The sequence below is a fragment of the Dunckerocampus dactyliophorus genome, chromosome 10 (assembly GCF_027744805.1).
Source record: "Dunckerocampus dactyliophorus isolate RoL2022-P2 chromosome 10, RoL_Ddac_1.1, whole genome shotgun sequence".
Taxonomy (NCBI): domain Eukaryota; kingdom Metazoa; phylum Chordata; class Actinopteri; order Syngnathiformes; family Syngnathidae; genus Dunckerocampus; species Dunckerocampus dactyliophorus.
Window position 1 is genome coordinate 23,109,011 of NC_072828.1, and position 12,293 is coordinate 23,121,303.

The 12,293-nt window shown below is 41.0% G+C and overlaps 1 protein-coding gene across 4 annotated transcripts in view; it reads left to right on the forward strand.

Moving 5' to 3' along the window:
- Positions 1-12,293, forward strand: part of hmcn1 (hemicentin 1) — a 146,904-nt gene that overhangs the window by 14,096 nt on the left and 120,515 nt on the right. The gene's annotated exons all lie outside the window — the stretch shown is intronic.

The following is a 12,293-nucleotide window of genomic DNA, read 5'->3' on the forward strand; positions in this document are numbered from 1 at the left end:
AAATGCTATTTTTCTCAACTCCAACTCATGTGATGACCAAATTGAATGTCCATCTCTCCATTTTCTATGCCACTTTATAGGATCATGAGTAAGCTGGAGCCTATCCCAGCTGATTTAGGCCGAAAGGCGGGGTAGGCCACACCCTGGACTGGTCGTTTAATCGCAGGGCACATACAGTATTGACAAACAACCATTCACTCTCACATTCACGCCTATGGACAATTTAGTCTTCATTTGTCCTAACATGAAGGTTTTTGGGTACCCGCAGAAAGCCCACACATGCACACACAGGGACATGCACAGGGAGAACACGCAAACTCTGAAGGCAAGTGGTAATAGAAAATGGATAAATGGAAGGATGGATAAATCTGCTTTAATCTGTGCTTTCACCAGAGCTGAAATTGCATTTAGCTGTAAGTGCCGACAGCAGACTGGGCTGAGAAAGAGTTGATGTCAGTGAAGAAGAAACATCCAGGCTCAAAGCTGCACATGAGTGCACATATGTTTAATTGTTCAAGAAGATATGAATCACTTCTCTACAAAGCTATTATAATGTATGTGAATGCACCTCCAAGCGTGGTATGTGGCGAACCTGAATTTGTGCGCGTGTGTAAGTGACTCAATGCACAAAGTAAAGAAGTCCCTGAAACAGATAAGGTTTATCAAGTAAATTCATCCGTTAAAACAACTCTTGTGCTGTTTTTTGTTGTTTTTTTTAAATCGCCAAGGACACGTTCTGCATCCATCCATGTGGGGGGTACATTCCTGGCAAGGTAATAGAGATTATTGCTGGCAAGAAGTGATTGCCGGTTGCCAGGAGGCACCTGCATTGCATTTCACCTCTTATTTGTTTTGTCGGGTTGTTGTTTGCTTTGCCATAGATGACCTCCGCCCCCCACAAATATGGACAGGAAAGTGGGTTGTGAAGAGGTAAACTAATAAAAGGGTATGTTACCAAATACCTTCAGTATAGGAATACTAGTGTAAGCAAAGCTACAGAAGGACACAATGACTTATTACGTTCGTGAGGCTTATTGTGTTGATGTTAGGTTCTGGATTTATTTTCTACAGAATGGATTTTCTGACTCAGTGGGCTGAATTCAATTTGCACTAAAATCAACACAATTACTAGTACTTACCCACCATAACACTGAATATACACCCACGGGATATTTCATTAAGTACACCTGCAAAAAATGAGATCCAGTACCACAGTGGCATCATAATGTCTTCCCATATAAACACTGTTTGGACGCAACATAAGGTGCACTCAGGGGTGTCCAAACATTTTCCACCGACGGCCACATACTGAAGAATGAAAGAATCCAAGGGCCAATTAGATATTTTGTAAACCAACGCATGTATATATACCAGAGGCGCCACCAGGAATTCTGAGCCCCATGAAAAAACCTCCACCTTGGGCCCCCCCTCGTGCAGCTGTTGTCACCACATCTCTAGAACCTTAACTGAGCCCATAAGAGCTTTACATAACTCCAACTCTGAATGTTTGCAAATGTCTTGCTTGTTATTGTTCAATACTACCAGTGTAATATTTACTGCTCGTGAGTTGCCCATGCAACAGTCTGCATACAGGATGCAAGAGAACATAACAAGTGTGCTAAAGGCCATCTTTTACAGTCGCACTGTAATTTTAATTGTAAAATTCCAAGATGTTGTGAACATTTATGAGATGAAAAAAAACATATACATATACAGTACATTAACTTTTAAATCTGCCAGCAAGAAAATAATGTGGAAAAATAAATGTTTGAATTTCTGTCATCACAAAAAATATATTTTTTTTCTAATTCCCACAGACTCCCTGCAATGATACCAAGTGATACTGTATGTCAATAAATATACAGTGTTGCTCACCTTCTTCACCGGGACAGGGAGGGGTAAAGTTATGAGGAGACAGGGCTGCTGCTGACTCACCTGTTGTTAAATCTGGTGAATGGGGGAGGGACAACTGATTTAATAATACATGCTAAACATTTAATTGCGCTGATTAAATGGTGGTGAAAAATATAGGCTAATACACATGCTAACACTCTGCTAGCTTATTTCTGTCAGTCAGGGGCCCTTGGAATTGTCCTAACTTTTCCCCACTTTATGGTGCCACTGATATATGCTATGAAGTTATATGATTTCAAGAAAAAACTGCATCTCAGCTTTGTGATACAGGTGAAAAATGCCTTTAATTAGAATAAACTTTGCTCTTTGTTCTTTTTATTTATTTTGTTTTGGGGTTTTTTGCAAAATATTATGAATGTAAAAAAATATAACATGTTTCTTTTTAATAATTCAGCCCCGCGCTACTAAAATTACATTATTTTTCCTCAAAATATTCTTCACGTAAAATTGCAACTTTTTTCCTCGTTAAGAATACGACTTTTTTTCTCATAATATTTGGACTTTATTTTCATTAAATTACAGCTGTTTTTCCATTTCTGCTGTATTTTTGAATTTTCTATTTCAACTCTTGTAAAATTATGTTTTTATTCTCATAATATTTGGATTTTATTCTCATAACATTGTAACTTTTCCTGCAACCTGAATTACAAACTTTGTAAAAAAAAAAAATTACAACTGTGTTTGTTGTTTATTTTTTATTATTTAGAAAAAAATCAGCTTTGTGCTACTAAAATTATGTGGGTTTTTTTATGCTCATAATATTATGAAGTTTTTTGTTAAATGACAACTTTTTTCTCAATATTTTGACTTTATTCTTGTAAAAATACTGCTCATTTTTGTTGTTTTAGTTTTCTCGTTAAATTATGTTTCATAGGGCCAATAAAAAACAGCCCTGGGCCGCACTTTGGACACCCCTGCGCTAGTGGTTTTCCATTATTTTCTCTCATGCCCCCCTTGGAGACGGAATTTGATCTAGCTGTCATATTTGGAGGTGCTTGAAATCGCCATGTAAATTGCTAATGCTAATCACTAGCGCGTATAATGTAAATTAGCGTCAAGCTTGTGCGTTTGTTTATATGCATTTCATTTACTGAATGTCACAGATACATTTGTTGTATCTTAGGGAAGTCATAATTGAGATGCTTTATATTTATATGTTCAGCTTTATCGTTGTAATTTTATAGACACCTCGCCCTGCCACCCCACAACCCAACTACTTCAGACTTCCACAAACTTGCCCTTCGAGTGATGCAGTGCAGTTGTACACCATTGCAAATGACAGACACGTTGTTAAATTAACACCTCTAACAAACAGCAATGAAGGGTGGAAGGAATGGTGATATATCAACATGATAATGGTGAAGCAGCTGTGACGTTTGCGGATTAAAAAGCGCAATGCAACATGGCATCTTCCAGACTCTGGTGCCCCAAATCCCCTCCCTCAGACCTCTTCACTCCAGAGATTTGTGCAGTGAGGCTGCAGAAATCCACTCTGACAAGGACACCATGAATATTTCAGGTACCAGCACCCAGCAGGAACATGTGGCCACTCCTGCTGTGTGCACGCAGTTGGAGACAAACAGGCGGTTGGCGATGTATTAAAACATTTAGAGAAACACCAGTGTTAAAAAGCTCTGAAAATTTACACCAATCAATGTAAGCAAATAGGATGGCTGTGGCTATTATTTCCTCCAGTTGGATCATTCTGAACATTTTTAACCTACTCGAGTTTGCATAATGTTGCTCTGCTGCACATCCTCACGGGGACATAAATTGATTGAATGAGTTCCATGTAAGTGGAGTTCTCTGATAAAGTACTGATAACGTGATTAGGTTGGGCTTGTGACATACAGACAGACCTATATGCAATAAAGGGCTTTTGGGTTTCTCAGTGATGTCAGCTCAAAGGTAAAGGTTTAAATGGCTTCAAAAGAATGATCTACTTTATGGCAAGAAGTAAGACAATTTGCACCAGTTTTGTGAACAAGAAGTCAAAAGATTTGACTTTGCTTTAGGGCTCAGGGGGGCTTTCTTGGGCATCAGTTAAACATTTGTCTGTTCTTTTTTCAGTAAGAGGAAATAGTCTTGTTTTGCAATGTGATTCAGATGCCATACAGTTGCAGAAGTAATGCAACTTGTACAGTAATTCCTCACCTGTTTTCAATCTTCTAAATACGTTTTTTAATATTATTAGAGCCCTCGACATGAAGTAACACACCTTTACACTCATCTTACCCAATATAGGAGACATAATAACAGAAAATAAGACATCCATCCAATTTCTATGCCATTTATCCTCACTAGGGTCGCGGGTATGCTGGAGCCTATCCCAGCTGACTTTGGGTGAGAGGCGGGGTACACCCTGGTCTGGTCGCCAGCCAATCGCAGGGCACATATAGACAAACAACCATTCACACTCACATTCATACCTATGGACAATTTAGAGTCTCCAAATAACCTAACATGCATGGTTTTGGAATGTGGGAGGAAACCGGAGTACCCGGAGAAAACCCACGCACGCCCGGGAGAACATGCAAACTCCACACAGAGATTCAAACCCAGATCTTCCAGATCTCCTGACTGTGTGGCCAACATGCTATCCACTCACCCACAGTGTGGCCCGAAAATAAGATAAGATAAAATAAAATAAGACATATTGGAGCTAAATAAGACATAACATAGACTTACATGTTAGCATTGGGAGAGGTTTTTTTTTCTGGACAGCGCACATCCTGCAGTGGCTGTCGTCTCATCAATGCAATCTAATGGCAGCTGAATGACAAAATGTCATAGACCCAGGGCACTATGTCTTACAGGCAGATGCTCAAAACATAGCATGAACAGTTCAACACTTCCTCGTTCCCTTCTTCTGCTGACTTATTTCCTAAAAGCTAGCTCTAACTGAGCATGCAGACCATCACTGCCCTCTACAGCCCACACTATAAACAGCAGCTCAGAACTACACAGGTACAATACACCTGTTGCTACAGTAACATTACTGTAGAATACGACATATCGTGTCTTTAAATGCGTCTTCTGAATGCCTTATATTTGTATTTTGGTTCATTTAGCCATTTTTTTGCTAGAAAATGATTCATTTAGGCCAAGAATATGTACAATTTGTATTAATTTCTTTGTACTAATGATAAGTTTGTATTCAACCACGAAACTGCGATAATGGCAAGGGGTGACTGTATATCCCCAAAGTAGGCGAAATGTTAACTAGGCAGGCCAATAGTGGTGTTATTTAATGAAAGCACAGTAGCATACCATACTTCCACATCACCACTGTTTCCCATGTATACCACCAAGCAGCGCGACAGTTTACCAAATACATTCCCAGATTCTGTTGGGTGGAATGATTACAAGGACGGCATTGTGAAATGTTGTGTAGGTGGTGGCGCTAAGACGCTTTCCACTGTGGAAAATCTTAAACTGCAGAACCCACGACAACAGTGCAACAATGTCCTGCTCATGACAATACACCCACCGAATATGAGCTGCCTGTGAGCGAGGAAGGATTTATTTTCATGCATGAGTCGTTTAATGGTTTTAATCAGCTAATAATCTTAGTTTGACTGGAGACTCCAGGGTGTAGTCCACCTTTTGCCCGAAGTCAGCTGGGATAGGATCCAGCTCCCTGCCACTCTGAACAGGATAAGCCGTAAAAAACGGATGAATGGATGGATAAGAGATCTCTAGTGACTATTAGCCGGGAGTATGGCACCCCATATGTGACTGGCCACCTGGATAATGGAAGATGATAGAATTAAGAACAAAATGTTCCTATATCCAAAGATAAATGTGGAAAATTAACCTTTAAAACTGACCATGCACCACTTAACAATGTGCAACTGCAGTGATTAACAGATGAGTGATAAGTTCCAGGAGACAAATTCATCACAAGAGAGTCACGAGAGTTACAAGTGACTTGGTGTGACTTGGTGAAACTGTCCTCCCTGATGTATGTACTGCTGCAAAGGAAATTAGTCACCGCAGTATTAACAGATACAACACAAAAATACCACCCATATTTAGTGGATGGAAACGCATGATCAGCCCTACAGCTGAGCTGTATACTGGCCTTAGTGTTACTTCAGTATGCCTGGAGCCACGCTGGGTTTTAATTCAATGCGCGACTCTTTCTATAAGTTCTCTTTCTATAATATTCAGATGAGAGTTTGCCCAACCAGTCTATGTGTCCTTTGTAGACTTGGACTGTATTTGGAGACTCTAAATTGTCCATAAGTGTGAATGGTTGTATGTACCCTGCGGTTAACTGGGAAGCAGTTGAACTCTGAACAGCATAAGTGGTAGAAAATGGATGGATATGATAAGTGTCCAAAATGAAACTGGGCTCCCCTTTAGATGTGGGGTGATGAGCTGGGGCATGGTGGTTAGTGGTTGCGGTTGTGGTTAGCAGATCTGCCTTTAGGTCTGGGTTTGAATCTCCAGTGGAACATCTGTGTATACAGTTGGCATGTCCTTCACATGCTGGCATGGATTAACTTCATTGCAAAAAACATGCATGTTAGTTGGTGTGAATGTGAGTATCATTGGTTGTCTATTTGTGCCAAGCAACTGACAGGCTTTAGCTCACCCTAATGAGGCCAAGTGGTATAAAAAAAATGGCTGGATGGATGGATTTTGAATTTTTCTTTCTGGAGAGACTCAAAATAAAGCCATTATTCCCCAACACCGAGTCTCATCTCAAATAGATGCCTCCTGGAGGGAGTGGAGGGTGTCTCACAGCTCACCTGGATGGATGAATGAATGGCAACAGAGGATGAATTCAAAGTTTTGAATGGCTGCATTCCAACGGAATCAATCCGTTCAATCAGTTCACTCTTATGGGACGTGGCAATCCAAGGGGTCAGAGCCAGGAAGCCGCATGACACACGCACGCACTCACATGCTGCTGCTATTTGAAAATCTGTTACAGTCAGCTAGGGAGGTCATGCTCCTCAAACGCCACTGGCAAGACATTTTGTTTTGTTTGTCCTGTTCAGTGAGGGGTGCACCAGAACACGCCTTTAAGCAACCATATCACCAATAAATCAATAGGTACTATGCACTGACAAGTTGAACCTATTTTAGTGTTAGTGTTTGGTGTTTCTGTTTGAAACAGGCACGCAAAGTCTTGTTGACTGTTTTACATCTTTTTTCCCCATTCCAGACACCAAGTCAGCAAAAATCTGATTTTTAAGAGTAAGCGAGGACCTCTATCCACCACTATGTAGTTTCTCGTAAAAGATAAATCTAATGATCGGTTGGCAACATTTGGGCTTGTGTTTTTGTCTGTGTTTGTATGGATATACACTAGTTATAATTAATTAAGGACCACTTGTGACCTCTCACACAAACCGACTAACCATGTGGCATACTGTACGTGTTTTTTCTCAGATCATTCCAGGCAATGGTGACTCCTTCCTGATCCCCAGGCCTCTTTAGCCCATACTGTATCGCTTGACTTCTTTTGACCTTTTTTGGTCAGCGAGGCCCATTTTCATTTCTTTACAGCACAAAACATCAGTAACCTAATAATCGGATTCTCCCATCCCACTCGCTTCTGTTTCATGCCTGAAACTAAGCATGCAGGGTGCAGATCTTGTTAATTTTGGGGGATCGGTCGAACCTTACATATGAAACCAATCGTATCCACTGTTCTTATCCAACTCTGCAAAGGTCTGAAAGTCAGCCACTGTCCCATTTTTCTCTGCCAGACTGACAACTCGCAGTCAAGCTAAGACCAAAGCTAAAGCTAGCCAGAGCAAAGCGCTAGGTGAGCCGCTGAGCAGTGAAAAGAGCAAAGCTACTAAGAGGAAAATGATGGAGTTCAATGGCACTGGACGACCAGCCATTTTTGGTCACTGTGCACTTTATTTTACGTAAGAGGCTCAAATCAGGTGTGCAGTGTTGTACAAGTTTTTGTTTGTTTTTAAAATGTGAAAACTAAAAGACGAAAGGAACTGATATAATTTAGTGGGTTGGACAGCAATTTTCGAAACTTTAAATTTATATTCGAGAGAACTACCTCATGTGCAGTTAAAACAACAGATAACTATTGTTTCACAGGTATTATTCAGTGTTTTTCAACAAAATAAGACTTGAACATTTTTTTTTTTTAAATCGGTATTGGTCAAAATCGGAATTGGCAGGTCAGGCTTTTGATTGGTAAATCAATCGGTGCACCCGATCCGAAACACAGAAACTTATCATCCCATGGAATACTTGGTAGGAGAAACAACTGCAACATGTCGCCAGACGAGATGTTTACAACACACAATCTGTGCAGCTGAATTATTCATAAGAAAATCCAGATTCACAAAGCTGCACTTTGCTGTGCTCCCTGTCCACCACCAATTCTTCTGGGATTGCTACAGAATACGGTAGAGGACATGAAACAAAAAAGAATGAAGGCAAATATCACCATTGTCTTATACTGTATGTATTATTGACTTCTGTCATGCACTCATCTACTGCATTTGTGATTAAAGGTTTTTTTTGAAGATTACTCTGCTTTTTTTTTTTTAGTAATAAGTAACCAACAAGTAAGAACTGCGTTTGACTCAAATAGCATGTATCAGACCCTTGCTCTTAAGATGCTTTTGCCTCAGTAACAATGACAAACTGAGTCTGCCAGCAGTCTGTATGAGCCAGTGAATTATAGTGTGTAGTTTTTGTCATCTATGCGAGATGCACACTTTATTGTTTGAAATTTCAAATGGTATTTATTTCATTGAAGTGTCGCTCCCGTTTTTGTTTCAAATAATTGTACTGATTAAAAGCGGGCATGCACATGTTGGGGGAGGTGCTGTGAGCCAGAAAGTAAGCGGAATCTTTAGACAGCTATGGAGCCGCACGTTTTTGTCTTTTGTCTGCCTGGTCAATTAAGTATTTGCTGTTTTTGGTGCAACAAACTATTTGTCCACATCGTGACACTCTGTGGAACAAAATATTTAGTTTATGCAACTATACGGACTTTTACTTAGCTACATGCTGATGGTGAATTCATGGATGAAACGATACGTCATTAATATCATTCTCTCTGTATCCCCCCCACCCACCTTTTTCCTGTATGTACTGTTAAAACCATTTACTGCCAGTGATGTTTGAACACCATGTTTAGAATAAGTACTGTGTGTCTCTACAGTGTGCATTCATCATCGGAGGCTGTTAGTGTACTTTTACACATATGTCCTTGCTTGGATGCGGACGTCTTTGTTGCTGAGCCTGTTGTTTGTGGCGTTTTTATGAAAGGCTTTGCTATAAAACCCTTTTTTTTTACTGGCAACCCCTGTCCCCCGTTACAAAATAACTGTATCACAAACAGAGGCGCCGCCAGGAATTCCGGGCCCCGTTAAAAAATTCACATTGGTCCCCCCAGGGCAGCTGTGGTCACCGCATTTTTAGGAACTAAATGAGCCATTAAAACCTGAATTTAGTTAGGGTTGGGGAGTACAAGGTGTAATAAATTATTTTAAGTGTAACACAACAAAGTAACAGAGTAAAAAAAAATGTCGGGGGGCTGGGCTCAAAACCCAGACCCTTAGGAGGCGGCAGCTGTACCATTACACAAACAGGGACTGCCAGGTGAAAGGGTGCAGCTGTACCATTACACAACTGGGGACTGACAAGTGAAAGGGTGAATTATGCCATTTTATTCTCTTATTCTACTGCGTGCTGCCAGTTTCTCTCCTGCCTCGAGCTGACTTAGTGCTCTATGCACGCCTCACGGCAGCGATTCTCATCCTTGCCGCTTTTGGCGAGAATGCCACATGAAGCGAGTGTTTTGGCCCTGATTATGACAATGATATCTCATTGTCAAATGAACTTGGTACGAGTTTTGATAAATTACCCAAGATGATCAGCTTCAAGACATTGCTGAGTGTGGAACAGCTGGATCCAAAGTCCATCCTCCAAGTATACAGGCCCGTGATTGCCACATAGAAAACAGTTAATAATTGTTCACACTCAATCGTTCAAAGAGAAGCTTCCACCGTTCAAGAGACGATGTCGCAATAGACGGTGTCTGACCTTCTTAGTGGGTTGCTGCTATAGCCAGGGTGACTCAGATAACATCCGAGGTCAAAACGTAAAGCATGCAGGCATACACCGCCATGCACGAGTCGTGTTGCGCCTACAAGTGAACACGTACACACCCGCACCGGCACTCATTAACAACGCTGTTGGCTGTTGAAGCAGTTTAACTTTTAACCAGTGTGCTTTGTAAAGGAAAGTCTTACATCACTTTGACTAGGGTGACCATATACTGATTACCAAAAACCAGGACACTCTGTCCAGTAAAATAGCATTCATTTATTAATAATAAATTGAAAATAATTAATTTCTAATAGGTTCTTGCCAAAAATGGGCTATTAAAGGTGCTGCCTGCCCTGGTTAGGTACGGCATGGGGGGCGCTAACCCTTGAAAACTTTATCCCACCCACTTCCGGCTCCTGCGCCAATTTTTTCCTTGAAAACTGTGTCGTATCTTCTGAGCCGAAGAGGGTCAGCGCCTTTAAATATAGAAAAGTATATCAAAAACAAAATATTGGAGTCAAATTTTGAGAGTTGCACACTTAGTTGATTGCTGATGACTTAAAGCTGCATCAAGTCTTTGTGTGTTGTGTCTTGTCTTCCCTTGGAGTCAAGATGATGTCATCTTCAGTATTTGTCCAGTTTCTTGATGTGCTTGACAACAAGTACTCTGGCTTCCTCCGGTTCTTTGTTTCACTTGATGTTAACTTTGCAGTTGGTGCTCCAAGTGCCTCTGCTTAGTGTTGATGGGAAAATTCACATCCGAACAGCCTGCAGGCTTTGTTTTAATAACAGTGATTATCTGTGAATATGCTTCATGCATACCTGTGCTTTGTTTTCATGGTACATGACGACACAGACTCCAGTCTATGAGCAAGTTTCACTGACAATGCTGGAATGCACACACATGCAGGATTCCGCTACATGTAATTCATCGTGGTGCACCGCCACGACAAAATAAAATCTGCCACACCTTAAAAATTAATAAGTACTATATTGTATGAATGGATATATATGGTATATTGATTCATATATAGCTTATTATTTACGCACATATTGACCACAATCAGTTTGAAACCAATTTTAAATAGCATAAAAATATTTCACTGTGCTTTATTTTGCCTGTCTGCCCTGTTGGCACTTGAGCATACGTGACCAGAATAAAGTATGCGACCCGTCTTGTGTTGACCTTCACTTTATTTCATTGTTGTGAGAATGAAAGGTAGTCCCTAAAATGTGGAGTCAGTTGACGACAGCTTATCAATGCCAGCGTGTGTGATCGCTCACGTTTCAGTCTCATTCCACTTTCTGGCATCTTTGTTTACACATTTTGCCTGGCTCTCACTGCCTCTCTGGCGGCAGCGCTCTAGCTCGTTTTTGTCCTAGTGGCTATCACGTTCACGGGGTGTATGCTGACTTACTTTTTTAAAGTGTCATTTAACAATCTTGCTCTCTTGTTATCGTTATAATAGTTACGGCTTGTCTTCAAAATACTCCGGGGGTATTCTGCGAAAGTGGCTCAACCAACCTAGGCTTTGTGCTCAAGATGCAGCTCAACAGGACCTAAAATCCGCAATCAGACTTAATTGATCCCACGACGGTGGTTATCAACTTACTTTGTCAAGTCCGTTTTTCGGCTTTGTGCTAAGTGCGCGTTCCCATAAAAAGGGGCATTTGACGTCATATTATTCTACTTGCGCTGAATAGTGAAGCGATCCCAGCTGGTGTATTTTACACAAGATGAGCAAGTAATTATTATGAAGCGCTATGAGGACTTCTCGAAAGATGATCCATTTTCTATACCGCTTTTCCTCATTAGGGTCGCGGGGCTATGCTGGAGCCTATCCCAGCTGACTTCGGGTGACAGGCGGGGTACACCCTGGACTGACAACCATTCACACTCACCTACAGAGTCACCAATTAACCCAACATGCATGTTTTTGGAATGTTGGAGGAAACCGGAGTACCCGGAGAAAACCCACGCACGCACGGGGAGAACATGCAAACTCTGCACAGAATAATGGAATAAATGGTGACGCCATCTCCGAGTTAGTTAAACAGTGACACAGTAGCACTTTTATAGCCAATTTTAAGATGAAAGATGAAAGCCTGGGCATAACCTGGTCTGGCCCCAGGTTGTGAGTTTAGCCCAAGTTACCATGGTGATACAGCTGCTTTAAAAGAGAGCTACCGTCTCGCTGAACAGGCAAGTCCGGCTTTACACTCAACACAGCTCGCTAACCCACTAAACTGTCTTTGCAGAATACCCCCGAGCTGTGTGTCTTAAGATGTTCAACATAAACACGTAGTGTATGCATCTTTAAGATAGTGACGCTATT